This window comes from Octopus bimaculoides, chromosome 2 (genome assembly GCF_001194135.2).
Source record: "Octopus bimaculoides isolate UCB-OBI-ISO-001 chromosome 2, ASM119413v2, whole genome shotgun sequence".
Lineage (NCBI taxonomy): Eukaryota > Metazoa > Mollusca > Cephalopoda > Octopoda > Octopodidae > Octopus > Octopus bimaculoides.
The window spans coordinates 96,434,022-96,450,710 of NC_068982.1; the positions used below are offsets into that span (position 1 = coordinate 96,434,022).

The window sequence follows — 16,689 nt, forward strand, 5'->3', positions numbered from 1 at the left end:
GGACTGGCTTGTGCGGGTGGCACATAAAAGACACCATTTCGAGCGTGGCCGTTTTCGTGCGGGTGACACGTAAAAGCACCCACTACACTCTCTGAGTGGTTGGCGTTAGGAAGGGCATCCAGCTGTAGAAACTCTGCCAAATCAGACTGGAGCCTGGTGTTGCCATCCGGTTTCACCAGTCCTCAGTCAAATCGTCCAACCCATGCTAGCATGGAAAGCGGACGTTAAACGATGATGATGATGATGATGATGATGCACACATGCATAATGCATACACACATAAATATCATTATCATTTTACTCCTGCTTTTCCATGCTGGTATGGATTGGATGGGTCGCTACAGTCTGAGTTAGATCTCCTGAGTTACTCCTACATGAATTGGGGGCCGCACACTGCTTGTACTTTAGAATTTTTGGCATAGTTTTTATGGCTAGTTGTTCTTTCAATTGCCAGCCACTTTACAGTGGTTACTGGATGCGTTTTATTATGACATCAACACTGTTAGAATGATTATCTTGTCCCTAGAAAAAAATAAAATAAAAAGTGTTCCTTATGTAGTGTCTCATTCATTCATTGGCACAAGAAAGGTTGCCTCAGGCTCATTTTTGTGTTACCTGACTGGGTGAGAAGAGAGCCAGAGTGACAGGATGATAGAAAAGAAATATTAACTTTACATGTGTTTGTTGGTGACAAGGACATCTTGCCTTAGAAAATCTGCCTCATCAAATTTCATCTGGCCCATGCAAACATGGAAAAGTCGACATTCAAACTATGATGATGATAATGAGGAAAACATAAGTACACACATAAGCATACTATGTATGTAATGCATTATGACCACCACTGTGTCAACAAACTACACATCATCAGAGAAGGTTTGTTTTCTTATTATGCACACACACACTTATATAGAAATATTTAATATAAAATATTAAAAACAATTGCAAACAGTGTTGAGACATATAAACCATTATATTATTCACTTATTTTATTTTGTAATATTATTATATATTCCACCATATATACTAGAATAGAGTATCAATGGCCAGCATGTTGTAAATGTACAATGAAAGGCATTGATGTGTATTATGTTGTAATAATACAGATAAAACAAAACCAAATATAATAACATATGTGTTTTAAATGGCTGTCATAATTCTACCATGATGTTTCTGTTTCAGCATACAATCTCAGATTAAATCTCTCACGAAAATAGTTAATACAACTCTGAAATATCTTTAGAATTTATCAAATAAAGATTTAACAGTATTATTTCTAACATTAGCACAAGGCCATAAGTTTTGGAGAGCGTAGAGTTGATTAAGTTGAGTACATAACCAGTATTTGTTGTGTCGATCCCAAAAGGATGGAAAGCAATCATCCTTAAGAGGATTTTTGAACTAAAAAACACAAAGCGGTTTCAAATTTTGGCAACTCAAAACATAAAGACAGACGAAATGCCACTCAGCATTTAGCTTGGCATGCTAATGATTCTGCCAGTTTGCCACCTTTGTGCAATTAAATAATGGTTTCAAATATTGTCAGCTCACTGCCCTCTTGGTAAAATTAAACATTGAAAAGAATTTCTTCCTCCACTCTCCTAATTCTCCCAAAATAATGGAAGTGGGAAATTGGTGGTCTTTAGAACTGGGAAAATTCTCTATACAGGCTTTTGGTTAATATTTGTGTAGTTTTTTTTCTTTCTTTTGGTGGTCTGAGTTTTTGCAGATTTTTGTTGATGTAAAGCACTAATAATTTTTGATTTTTTTTTTTTTACTAAGTTAATGGGGGGAAGAAGAAGAACATACTTAAAATCTTTGCAGGTCCTCTCAGGTTAAGGACATTGATGTATTTGAACAGTTGCTTTTCTTCTCCTCTTTCTCCTACTGCTGCTGCTGCCTGTTGTAGGTTGACATTGACTGTACTTGTTTGATAATCATCTCTGACAGACTTCATATGTGGGCTACAAGGCCTGCTCTTGATCTCCAGCGGCAATGACATCTGCTGTGGGTGAAACTACTTGGTGCAACAGGGAAGTGACGCCTCTTATATGCTCTTTCATATTCTGTCTGTTGTTCCTCCTCAATGGCTGGAATTATGAGCTTCAGCAATAGGTGCCATTCATTGCACTGCTGAGCCTTCTCCTTCCAAGCATCTGGGGAAATGCCAGAATTCTTCATGTGTCTCCTCAGCACGTCCTTGTATTGCAATCTCTGACCACCACAGTTCTGCTTGCACCTGACATAGTTCAGCATCGAAACCTGTCTTTGGGAACCTGCTGCCCTCCGTCCTGCAAACATGTCCTGCCCAATGCAACAACAGCAACTTCTATAACAGAAATAATAGTAATTGCTGTTGTTTAAAATACATTTGTTGCACACATTGACAACACAATTTATATAATGGCATTACATGTGAAAAAAATCGCAATATATATTTGTGTGTGTGTGAGAGAGATAGAGAAATAGAGAGTGAGTATGTGCTTGTATGTGGGGTGGGGGGCACTCTAAATTATTTTCTGTGACTTTTTACTATGACTTGACACCCCACCCCCACTCATGACTTTTTTCACCCTTGAATTCAATTTACAGGTACCTAAAATGCAGCAGGTCGCACATGTATCTTGTTGTTAGCTTTGTGAATTTCATATTCAATGGTCTGATGAGAAAAAAAATTACTGACAAACATGTAAAAAGTGTGAATTGTTAGAATTTAGCTGCCTGTAAGTTGATCTATGTGCTTTTATAATAAATATTTTGGATGAGTAGTAGTATATTTCATAGAATATTGAAAATATGAAAATGAAGAGGTCGTTCTTATCAAATAATTGTAATCCACCTTCAACAACAGTAAAATGCTGCATGGCTCTAATTGACTTAAATTTCTTGCTACCGATTTGCACATGTTGTAACCCCCACTTCCCATTTCCCTACTTGTGTAGATCAGAGATAAACTTAGACTCCATTTTCTCTAGATAATGCTTTTTTGAAGACAAAATATCGAAATAAAAAAGTGAAAATGATTTTTCTATATTTCACTTTTGCTTCCCTTTCTTCCAATTTGCATTATAGTAGCAGTAGCTGTCAAAAATGATATTGTTTCAAGAATAGTCCTTTTCCTTGTAGATAAAGAGCTTTTTGTTCAAATCACTCCTATCACTTTAGCATCATTGTGCTGCTTCAATTGATTTTCATTTAATTCAGCTTCAAGGACTGATTTGTCTCAACACCACAAAACTAAAATTATCAGTCCTTATGAGCTCTTTTTTGATTTTGGAATTTGAAGACTGTATAAAAGCGAATCAAATCCATATGCATACAACTTACGTCTAGATCACCTTAATCACCATATAGTGCGCACTAAATAAAGAACAATGCATTTCAAAAATTATTTGTATACTTGGAACAGTTATTGCAGTTAGACACATACGCATATACCTTAGAAGGCCATTCAGTTGCTTATGCTTCACTCACTATGTTGCAATCAACAATTCACAGATGCACAGCTTCATCTGTTTTTTTCTTGTATTGATACTACAGTGGCCTCTCTAGCTGCATACTCTCTTCACCAAGGCTCCTTACCTCACCCTGTCTCACCTCCCAGGCCCTGCACTAAACCTTCCTCCCAATACATTTTACTCAGAATGGCAACCCTCTAGAATCCCTTCCTATACATGCACTTCTTATAAACACTAACTTGCAACTGTTCTAATGGTTTCCTTAACTGTCCAAGTCTATCATTCACTATAGTCAGTTGAGGCTACATAGAGCAGCCAGAAATGGAAGTCATCAATTATTATTAATAATGATTAGAGTATGCACATTCTTTCATACTGAAGTCATTTTGAAGCCTTAAAGTATAGTATAGCTAACCCTGTTTAACACAGGGGTTTGGTTCCCCCAAAACACGGTGATATATGAATCATCATCACACACTTTGTAAATGGAATGAATGGTAGATTTATTAACACTTAACTTGTGGTCCACAGCAGTGAAGTGCCTACTGTTATGTATTTTCTTAATCATCTCTACCTTTACCTTTAGAGAATACATTTGTCTTTGTAGGTTGTTAGGATCAAATACCTTTGTATTTTTTCTTTTCACTGGTCTCGTGTTGATAAGTATGTGGTAAATCATCATCATTTAGATCTCCAACAATTTGCAACCATGGATGCCATATTACAACAGCTTCGTCAAGAACACCTGTGACCTCTTGCCTTTTTCTCTCAGCAGCTGAAATCTTCTGAGACACATTACAGCACCTTTGATCGCAAATTGTTGGCTACCTAAATGAAGCATTTCCAGCATATCCTTGAAGGGAGGAACTTTACCATTTATACAGATCATAAGCCTCTTACTTTTGCCTTGCAGTCCAAGCCTGAGAAGTATTCACCAATGGAGACTAGACACCTGGACTTGGCATCTCAATTTACCAGTGATATCCAGCACATCCCTGATGCATTGTCCCACTTGCCAGTGAATTCTTTGTCATCCACTCTGGAAATCGACCTGACTGTTTTGTCCTCAGGTGAACTTCCTCTGGACTCACTTGATGCATCTTCTTCTGAGTTTGCGACATGCAAATTCAAGTACCTGCTTCTACCAATAGCTGACATGCAGATTTTGTGTGATTTGTCAACAGATTTGCCTCGTCCTTTCATCCCAGGGACCCATCGACAAGCTATATTCGAAGCTTTGCACAGTCTTTCACACCCTGGAGTCTCAGCCTCAGTAAAGCTCATAATGGCTAGATTCTTCTGGCCAAATATGAGAATGCTCTTGATCTTGCCTCCTATACCAAAAGTCGAAGGTGCACAAACACATCCATGCTTCTTTTGGCACTTTTAATACTCCTGATGCATGTTTCCGCCACATTCATAGTGGGATGCTGGCCTGTCAGTCATGGATATGTGTACATCCTAACCTGCATTGACTGTTTCACCCAGTGGCCTGAAGTCATTCTGCTAGGTGATATTTCTGCTGAACAGTAGCATAAGCCCTGGCATCAGGCTGGATATTGCATTACAATGTTCCTACCACTATTACTGCAGACCGTGGTAGACAATTTGAATCTCACCTTTTTTTAGAACTCACAAAAATCATCAGTGCTCAATGAATCTGTACTGCCAGTTATCATCCTGCATCTAATGGAATGGCGGAGTGCTTCCAGTTGAAAGTCGCGTTTTGTGCCTATCCTAATATTCAACGTTGGAATGAGTACCTCCCCATAGTACTCCTCTGTATCCAGACTTCGCTTAAGGAGAACCTTGGATTCTCCCCAGCTGAGCTGTTGTATGATGCTCCTTTGTCTTTACCAGGGCAGATGCTTACCCCAGTTGATCTTTCTACTCAGGATCCTGCACTTTACATGAATCGCCTTTGTACTTTCAAGTCCTACTACCCATGGGTACTCAGCACCAAGCCGTTAAACCTTCAGTCTCGAGGAACATTGCCTTGTGGATCCATACATTTGTTAGAAATGATGCAGTGAGAAGTCCTCTCACTCCACCTTACTCTGAGCCTTATTGTGTGCTTGCACGCTCAGACAAACCTGTTACAATAGACTTTAATGATTCCAGAGACACTGTCTCTGTACATAGAAGAGGGCCTACACAGATACTAATACTCAGGAGCCACATACCCCCCACCCACACACGCACACGCTGCCCCACAAACATGATATCAGCTACAACTTTGCTTCAAAATGAGCGGTACATTCTTATTCTTATTAGCTTACAACGGCTTCCATATAACCGTTCTGTGTACGAAGTAAGTCATGAGATTTTTCCTGTCTTGCATACACGTATATTTGGTTCACATACACATGCAGACTAATCATAGTTACTACTTGCCAGCACTTGTTTTATTTAAATAAAGTTTACAATGTTTCATTGTAAATGAACTGCCTTCTGAATATTCTTTATTTGTGTTTATTAAAAAGGACATTGAAATAGATTCTCTCATGTATACTCATCGTACATTAAATCATAGAACACTCACTCTAAATTAGTCACTACACACACCACTTTACAACTGAACCCACATTACACATTGGTGACGACTACTATTACTTTAGTAACATGCTATACGTCCATTTGTTCATGCTGGCATGGACTGGATGATCTGAGCAGAGCTGGTAAGCTGAAAGCCTGCACCAGACTCGAGTCTGATTTGGCATGGTGTCTATAGCTGTATGCCCTTCTTAATGCCAACCACTCTGAGAGTGTAACGGGTGTTTTTATGTGCCACCAGCATGGATACCAGTTGTGTGACATTGTATCAGCCATGACTACGATTTCATTTGGCTTGATGGATCTTCCTTCTCAAGCACAGCATATCACCAGATGTCTCGCAGTGATTAAATATACATAAAAAAAAATACACAATCTTGCAGCAGTCATGTAAACACAATAACCAGTGCATCCTGGGTAGCTCAGTGTTGTGAGTGGTTGCTGGAACACATTTTTCCAGTACAAGCAGAATTTTCAACTGATCATCAACCTGTGATATCACTGAAGAATCTGTGATATGTGTAATATAGTTCATAATTGAGGATATTGTGTTATCTTGGATCAATGATCAATAGATCAGTGATAAATGAAGCTACTTGTAGTTTTGTAGTGCTTATTAAATAGACGTAGTTTTCATATAAATGTGTTTATTTCCTAAGAGGACTAGCTTTTGAGCCATACTTGGAAGGTTTACCAAGGAGTCCACTTAATGTTTCATTTCTTTTCAAATTGTTCTTAAGAACCCATAATTATAACAGCAGTTCTTGTATCTCCTTCAGACTTTTGTATTTGGAGAGTTGTCCAACTATTTCCACTTACATATTTTTGTCAGTAACATTAGTGTTGAACCTTTAATCTTTACTGACAATGTCAGACTGGTTTTACATGCATGCATGTATCGTACGTACGTATATCGTACAGAACAACTATGCTGCTATCACTTGTTACATTGTATTGGGGTTATAATAATTTTCATCAGTTGTAATATTTGTAGACTTCTGTAGTCATAGGCATGGTTGTGTGGTCAAGAAGCTCACTTTGTAACCATGTGGTTTCAGGTTCAGCCCAACTGCACAACAGTTTGAGCTAGTGTTTGCTTCTATAGCCCTGGGCTGACTAATGCCTTGTGAGTGAATATGGCCGATGGAAACTGTGTGGAAACCTATCGTGTGTATGTGTGTATTTTTGTAATTGTGTCTTTCTGTCTTCCCCATTACTCAACCAGTGTTGCATTGTTTACATATCTGTAACTCAGTAGTTCAGCAAAAGAGACTACTGGAATAAGTATCTGACTTAAGAATAAGTCCTGGGGTTCATTTGTTTAATCAAAACCCTTCAATCCAATGACTGAATCAAGTAAAAAAAGCCCCACAATCCAATGACTGAATCATGTAAAAATAAAAGACATTCAAAGCTACTTTGTCATTGTTTTTGTTTAACCCTTTAGAGACAACCCATGATCATAAACATTGAAACTGTGACCTTCCCAACCTTCCTCCCCGCTAGACTTTGTGTATCCAATTCTGCATAAGTCATAATATGCTTTTACTTGTTTTAAGATTGTTGAATGTAAATTCAAAGGATGGTTGAGGAATCTCTTCCCCACATTTCTAATATAAAACCACTTGCTGACAAGGCCTATATAAACCAATATGACAGGAATAGTTTAAATTTTAAGACCAAATCAGTAATTTAATATATGTCACATAGCTATGAATTTGTAAAATTTTAAATTCATTATTTTCATCTTTATAGATAGATGCACGATATCCCCCCCACACACACACACACACATACACAAATTGTTATGCACCTGTAGCTCATTATTGGTACTAAAAAAAAAGTCTCCATAGCAACCAGCTAAGACATAATTTTCTCAAAATTACTGCACATTTGGTATTTGGGCTTGGTGTCCTGTCCCACCAAATAATTTTGATGGTAACCAGTTTGGGAGAAATCTCCCTCTCTCTTGTCTGGTGTAAACTTTGGAGGTAGATACAGCTTTGATCTTTGCTAAGGTTCTTCTAATTTATGTCTTTCGAATTGTTCATAGAAGACTTTTGATTGCCATTTTGCATTATCCTCTAATTGAATTTTTTTTTCTCTTCTGATTTAATATTTTTGCTTCTCATATTAAATTCTTCTGTGTAGGAAGTTTGTGTGTGTGTGCTTTCCTATTGTTATGATATATTTTTGTATTCCTTATATATAGTAATAGTTGATATGAGCGTTGTTGAAATAGCACAAATAGTAGTGCTAAAATTTATACTTAACTTTGTTTTATTTTACTACTTCATGTTTCTGTACTCAAAAACTGTCCAAGTCAACCTTCATCTCACTTTCAGTACTGATTCCTGATTCATAAATTTGATGTATTTGGAAACTTCCTGATTCTGTGTTCAAGTTTTGTATGGTTTTGGAACTTAACAGCTATTAAGTATACCCAAGGATAGTTACTATATTTTCTTATTATATAGATTCTTGAAGATGGAATGAAAAATAGAAGTTACAATATAATACTGACTGAGAAGTGTATCTGCATCAATTCAATAATTGATCAAGAAAATACTATTAGATGAGAACAATGATAATTAAAAAGATTGCGATGCTCTTGATGGTTATTTTGTATGATGATGACAACAATGATAATTATGATTGTGATGCTGGTGCTAGTGATGATAATGATTATTGTTGTTATTGTTTAACTTCAGGATAACTCTCATTGAATAGACCTAGGATTAAAGACATTTCTGCCATGACCATCCAGTTTTAGTTTTCAAACATATATTTAGACTATATTATGCATTCTGTTTTTTTTTTTAAGACAAGGATGGTTTGGCTGTTATTTCTAGTATATTAAATGATCATGTAGAGACTCATTTGTTGAGTTGTCTCTGATGGTCATGACGAAGGGGGGGGGGGGTTTAGTGATGATGATGATGATAATGGTGATGCTGTTGATGATAGTAATGATGGCTGTGATGAAGATACCAGCAATAAAGTTGGTTTCATTGATGATTAACGATTGTCAGCTTGTTGTTCAGTCTTATATCAGTTTTGATTGAGCTGACTTAAAGTCAGACATTCTGGTCATTACTATCTTGCTATTTTGTATACTAGGGAAAACATTGTCTATTGTACCCTTCATTTTTTTTAGGGTAGCAGGGTGTGATTTGAAGGAGATATGCCTGCTATTTCTAACTGATTGAACAACAGTATGGTTGTGGTAGGGGTTACTATAGTGGTAGTATTGGTAATAGTAGTTGTTAAGACAATGATGTTTATGACATTGATGATGATGCTAATAATAATACAAACAAGGCAATCCCTTATGATAACATCTGTATTTATCATTAGAAAGATATCAGCTTTCAGACAATATCTTGTTGCTTTGTGTTCAATAAGATTTTTGTTGAGTCAAACAAACACTTGCTGTAATTTAGTTAGTCATCATTCAAATTCCACACTACCACCACTATTACTGCCATTGCCACCACCACCATCACTGCCACCATCACCATCTATACTGAACTGTCAATTGGTCAGAGGACCATTTGAGGCTTTATGCTTTTATGAAAAGACAGAATGTTAAAACTAAATGAATTATCTTGTTTTTACAGCTGCAAGGTAGAGAAGGTTTACTAGTGCTGGAATATGGTGGTTCAGAAGGTGAGAAGGTAGGGAAGGGCAAACTAGGAATATGTATAAGCATGTGCACGTGCACATCACTCCCCCCCTCTCATATTTATATACACACACACACTTGTTTGTGCTTTATGTCCCTTTTTAGAAAAGAGATGTTATATTATGATGATGGTAGAACACCCATTTCAGGACACCACCAAGGGCCAACTGTACTATAGTATTTATCCCATTATACTATTTCATCTGTTTATTTTTATTTGAGAAGTATTGAACTTCAAGATTATTTTACTTATGTGGTATCTGTTGGCTCACATTTGTTGATGTGGCAGTTGAGTTCTACAAAAGAAGGATGAGCAGAAAATATTACATCTATTACTTGGTGGGAGAATATTTCAGTTTCATGTCTGAGAAGTTACAGTTACTGTTATTGATGTTTAGCCCTAAGCTGACTCTGACCAAACAGACCTATGATCAAAAAGCATTCCGTCTATGATCATTCCATCATCCTTGTTAGCTCAGAAATAGTGTACTTTTGACTGTATTATCCAACAGGGGGAGGCAATCACTGCTGCTACTGTTCCCATTCACCTTCCCCAGTATCTGTTATCTTTTCTATTTTTACTTGTTTCAGTCATTAGACTCTGGCCATACTGGGGCACTGCCTTGAAGAGTTTTAGTCAAACATATCAACCCCAGTACTTATATATTTTTAATACTTGGTACTTATTCTATCAGTCTCTGTTGCCAAACCACTAAGTTACAGGGAGATGAACATACCAACACTAGTTGTCAAGTGGTGGTTGGAGACAGATATACACAAACACACACACACAATGGAATGCAACACACACACACACACACACACACACACACACACACACACACACACACACACGCACTCAAAGCTTTGGTCAGGTTTCAAACTAACACAGTTGATATCACACCAAACAAAATACTTAGTGGCATTTCGTCCATCTTTACATTCTGAGTTCAAATTCTACCAAGATTGACTTTACCTTTCATCCTTTCAGGGTTGATAAAATAAGTACCAGTTGAGCACTGGGGTTGATGTAATCTACTTACACCCTACCCAAAATTTGCTGGCTTTATGCCAAAATTTGAAACCATTATTGTTATCATCATCATCATCATCAAGAGTGATAAATTGGTAAGCTCATTAGTGCATTGGAAAAGTACTCTGCAGTATTTCTTCCCGCTCTTTACATTTTGAGTTCAAATCCTGCAGAAGCTAACTTTGCTTTTCATTTCAATTTCCAATCTTAATCTCTTGAATGATTTATTTTGATATTGTTCATGATGCTTCAATGACAAAAAGAATGACCTCCTCTTACATTTCTCATAGCTAGCTGAAGTAACAGGTTAGTTAATTCATCTGTTGCTTTTAGAAATAGTGTTTGATTTACTTAGGAAGGTTAAGAGAAAGGAAAGTAGTTTTGTTTATATATGTACATATCAATACATTAGCAGTATTATTTATTATTAAATAGCCAATCTCTAACGCCGAAAAAAGGAACAGATCTGAACAGTGCTGTCAACTCACCAGTAGTTTGACAATGCTCCACAGTAACTGTGCATATATGCACGTAATCACAAACAAACTCCCACGTATATACACACGTGTGTGCACCAACCCACCCACACATGTATGATGTTTTCTCTAGTTCAACCGTGACATAGTGACTTAAAATCAATGTTCTTCCAGCTATAACATTTTTATACTTTTATATATCGAGAACTATATTGTTCAGTGTACCCTTCCTTTTTGGTAGGGTGTGATATATGGGAATTTGACTACTATTTCTCATAGGCTAAGTGATTGCATAGAAGCTTCATGTGTATGTGGTCAACTGTTAAAAGAGAAGATTCTAACATTTTTAAAGAACTCTATCTAAATCAACAATCTTACACTTACCCCTTTCTCACACCACCCAAAAGAAAAAAAAAGAGCAAAAAATAATGTTTAACTATTCCATATATATTTTCAAGTGTAAACAAACACAAAAGACAGATCAAATTCTTCAATCTATACGGGTGGTCTACTGATACTAAATATAACTTATGAAGTTAAAGAACCTGACAACAGTACTTGTTCATACTAACTGCAATATAAGAATAGAGTGCAAAACATTTATGGCACTGGTATTAAGTTTCTAATACCAACTGGAATTATTTCAGATGTTTACAGAAAAGAATTTTGAAGATCATACAAATAAAAGATTGTATTGTTTATATGAAATTTCTCTTGTTCTCAGAGGATGGGTAGGAGATGCAGGTGTGGAAAACTTACACAATATATATAACAAATGGTGATGCTGTAAATCCCAATAAACTGAATCTCAAGTGCCAGTTTCAATCTCCAGTTATGGCTATTTCATAACTCCTACATTGGTAAACTTTGAATATGATACCTGTCAATGTTCTGAAACATGTTTTGGTTGATCATTCATTGACATCTAGACCCTCTCACAAAAGGCCTTGTTTTAGCATCCCACATGGTCATTGGGTCTGTTATAAGCATATGAACCAGGCCCCAAATCTTTTCCCCACCAACATTTTTCCCTTCAACTATTGATGTTGAGTTTTTGCTGTGGGAACTGCCTCTTCTTTTCCTCTGATTAATTTAGAGTTGAATCTATCAAATCAAGATATAAAAGTAAATATGTATCTTTTCTTTTGTATTTGAGAATTTTTTACTGTTTGTGTGTGTGTGTGGGGGGGGTGTTTCTATTTTGATGTTTCATAGGGATTATACAGGTTCTTAGGTCATTTCTAATCCTACATAGAGATAGTTATAGTGTTAGATATAATTTTGTCTGAAAATATGGTATAGCAATCTATAAATATAACATAGCATCATTATGAAGGGCATCCAGCTATAGAAACCATGCCAAAGCAGACATTGGAGCTTGACACAGTTGTCCAACTCATCAGCTTCTGCAAAACCATCTGACCCATGCATGGAAAACAGATGTCAAGCAGTGATGATGATGAAATTACAATCTGTAAACATAGTATAGCATCATCAAATTGCCATCATAAAGTGAATATGAAGCATTAAGTATGTAAGGGTGTTATTATCTGAATACTATTATGTTTGTAATATAAACATTTTATTGAGAGTCACATCCAGTTGAGTTGATAGAATGGTGAATTGCTGACTGAAGAGTCAATTCTACATATTACATTACATCACTGGTACTGTACCTTATCAGCAGCCTTAAGATTGATAACTTGCAAATGGCCCTTTACTGTAAAAATGTTCCTTGGATTGATAAAAACTTATGTCTAAGTAAGTAGTTGAGCATTATATAAACTACCAAGCATTTCTTCACCTTGTAGTGATATAGGTACACTGTATAGACAAAATCTTAATATGATTTCCCAATACTTTACTGAATTCTGAGGTGAGAATCAACACCCTACAAATATTCTTCTGTTTGTATTTCTGAAATGTGATAAAAATATTTTATTCTGTTGTGCTAGGCGGGCTACATGATGTCCTGAAGATATTGTATTGCTCAGTTCATTAAATCTCTTAAACAATGGAATGTAACAATTCAGGTGTATCAGTAATCAGCCATGCATTACTTACATCTCTTCAACTAAGATAAGCTGTTGCTTGACATTTTACTGAAAATAGTTTAACAAAAAGCAGCTGTAATTTTACAACTATTATTACGAAAGGCATTTCAAAAGTTCTGGAGAAATTAACACCAATGACTCTTACACTTATTGATACTGAATATGTAGAAAACTATCTTGGCTATCTTGTTCATTTGTTTCTTATATTTTACATTTGAAGTGGTATATCAATACTGATAATTTCATTGTCAGTCGTGTGTCTGTGTGTGTTTGAAAATAAGACATGTTCCAGTATTGTCATTTGAATACTCTGCACCATAAGAAAAGCTGTCAAGCATTTGTGATGAAATTAAATATCTGATGGCTATCATTACTGTGGTCTCTGCTTCAACTATCTTCCATATATCTTTCCTTTCTTTAAGAAGCCAAATAACTTTGTTGTTTGGGTGGTGATTTTGATATGTTGTTATGTTGTTGGCACTCCGTCGCTTACGACATCGAGGGTTCCAGTTGATCTGATCAACGGAACAGCCTGCTCATGAAATTAACGTGCGAGTGACTGAGCGCTCCACAGACACGTGTACTCTTAACGTAGTTCTCGGGGATAGTCAGCGTGACAAGGCTGACCCTTTGAATTACAGGCACAACAGAAACAGGAAGTAAGAGTGAGAGAAAGTTGTGGTGAAAGAGTACAGCAGGGTTCGCCACCATCCCCTGCCGGAGCCTTGTGGAGCTTTAGGTGTCTTCGCTCAATAAACACTCACAACGCCCGGTCTGGGAATCGAAACTGCGATCCTATGACCGCGAGTCCGCTGCCCTAACCACTGGGCCATTACGCCTCTACTGGTGATTTTGATAAAGCATTGAAAAATCACTTAACTTTACAACTACATATAGGATATTTCAATGTCTGCCTAGAAAGTACTTAAGGCAGTTCCTCTGCCATAATGGTTAACACATATCACTATCCTTGGATATTAGAAAAGCTAACAGAAACTGAAATAGCACAATGTAATTTGTAGGACGTAGAGTAGTATTACTTTGAAGATAAATGATAGTTCACATTTACAGTGAAGATGGTGTGCACATCATTATTTATAATTTTACCTTATTTAATTTTGTCACTTCTCTACACATGCACTACTACATATGTTGCATGTTACAATACACTCTTCTATTACCAGCTTACCACAACACTATTCCAATAACGCATACATTTTAGCTCAGTGCACTGCATACCAATATATGAACCAATGAGAAAGCTTCTATGTGGTCGTTTGATCTGCTAGAAATAGTAGCCAAATCTCAACTCAGAGTTTTATCATGGCTACCGAATAAGTGTCGCATATTTTTACAGATAAATTCTTCTATTTACATAATATATATATATATATATATATATATATATATATATATATATATATATATATATATATATATATATATATGCACCCACTACACTCTTGGAGTGGTTGGCGTTAGGAAGGGCATCCAGCTGTAGAAACTGTGCCAAATCAGATTGGAGCCTGGTGTAGCCATCTGGTTTCACCAGTCCTCAGTCAAATCGTCCAACCCATGCTAGCATGGGGTGGACGGAGTAAGCACATAAATGTGCAACAAGGTGGAAGAAAGAGTACTCAAATACCAGAGGTAGAGTAATATGCTTTATTTAAAAGCAGCAGAAATATAACAAAAAACTGTTATTCGGAGTTTCACGTTCCCGTTCATCGGACGGTTGTCCGATGAATGGGAACATGAAACTCCAAGTAACAGTTTTTTATATATTTATATAGACATATATACCATAAATCCTCGAGTATAATCCGCACTTTTTCCCCCAAAATTTAAAGGTCAAAATTTCTAGTGCGTACTATATACGAGGTTAAAAATGAAAAATATTTTCTAAGCAAAATTTGGTAAATATGTAAAGTGGTAAATATGTAAAGGCAATTTACTTAATATTTATTTTTCACTGACGTTATTACTATTATTTCTTTATTTTCTGCAAACAAAGTGCACAAAAAAGCTACATGTTTGCATTATGTTATATATACAATAATAATAAAGGAAGCTTTATTATATATATATATAATACAAATAATACAATAATAATAATAAAGTACCATACTTAAGTTCCATATTTACCTTGAATCTAAATATATATACATCTATATTAATATATATATCTATATGAGGTTATGACATCTAGCATACAGATTATATAATTTATTCACCCAGCCAATGTGAGTATTTACCTACAGATGTTCTAGCTGGGTTTCAGCTCCATTGATCTCACTTTTCTGAGTGAGCTTTTACAGATGATGACCATTTGCCTCTCCTTTCTAAACTAAACAATGATAAACCAAAGCAGTAGCACATTTACATTTTGACAATTTCCTATCATTATTGGTTGATTCTTTGTGTCATTGCTATGATAAAACAAAAAGGTTAAGGTGACTCGAGGTTATAACATTAATGCAGTCACGACTATGTTATTAAGAAGTTTGCTTCACATCCACATGATTTCGGATCTCATCCCACTTCATGATATTTTGAGTGTCTTCTTAAACTTTGTACTGGAATTAATAAATGGAGACTATGTACCTTTGTGTATCTACCTTCATGTCTATTTTACATTGACATTGTTTGAAAGACTGCTTTTCGTTAACTTGGTGGTTTGGTGAATAAGATAAATGCTGGAGTTATTATCAACTGAAACCTAGATCATGGCTCTGCCTTACAAGGTTGTGACCCAATTGCACTTCATTCTAGAGACTGAAAGAAGTAAAAGAATAAAAGGGAGAGAGAGGGAGTGTGTGTGTACTTAAACACACATGTATGCATGGCTGTGAAGAACAAAACTTGGAGTAAAGCCGCCACCTTTGAATGAATAAGTGAACTTGAAGTAATTTGTAAATTGAAATGCGCATACACATGTATTTGTGTGTGTGTGTGTGATTGTGTGTGTGTGTGTGTGTGGAAATATACACACTCCTTTATGTATAAAATGCATTTCAAGCTAGTATTTCCATTTATTATAGGTGAGACATTACAAATTAAAATATCTATTCAAAGAAGCAGAGGTAGTTAAAGGAAATATTCAGGTTCCTGTATGGATAGTACAAACTGTCAGTGCACTGGTATTATAAAGGTAATATTACAAGTTTCAGTCAATTCCATGTAGTTTCTGAGTTACATATTATACTGGCCTACTTTTCAGAATGTTTGAGCACCTATGTCATAACAATGTTTTTCCATGACAGGAGTGGCTATAATTATTTGAGGTGGTTTCCAGGGAATTCAGTACTCAACCTTAAATTTCTGAAGTTACATTGGATATGAAGAGATTTGTTCTAGTAAGAAATTTCAGGTTGTTTAGTTAGACCAGAGGTTCCTAAAGTGGGCAGTACTTCCCTGTCCCCCCCCCCCC

At 36.2% G+C, this 16,689-nt stretch overlaps 1 protein-coding gene across 3 annotated transcripts in view; it reads left to right on the top strand.

Annotated features, from left to right (window-relative positions):
- LOC106869103 (mitogen-activated protein kinase kinase kinase 2) overlaps positions 1–16,689 on the top strand; it is a 273,451-nt gene that overhangs the window by 131,818 nt on the left and 124,944 nt on the right. The window contains exon 3 of one of the 3 annotated variants that reach the window (XM_052978489.1): positions 16,301–16,410. The exons of the other annotated variants lie outside the window; for them this stretch is intronic. The gene's annotated coding sequence lies outside the window, so the exon portion shown is untranslated. The remainder of the gene's footprint in view (positions 1–16,300; positions 16,411–16,689) is intronic. 3 annotated transcript variants of the gene reach the window in all.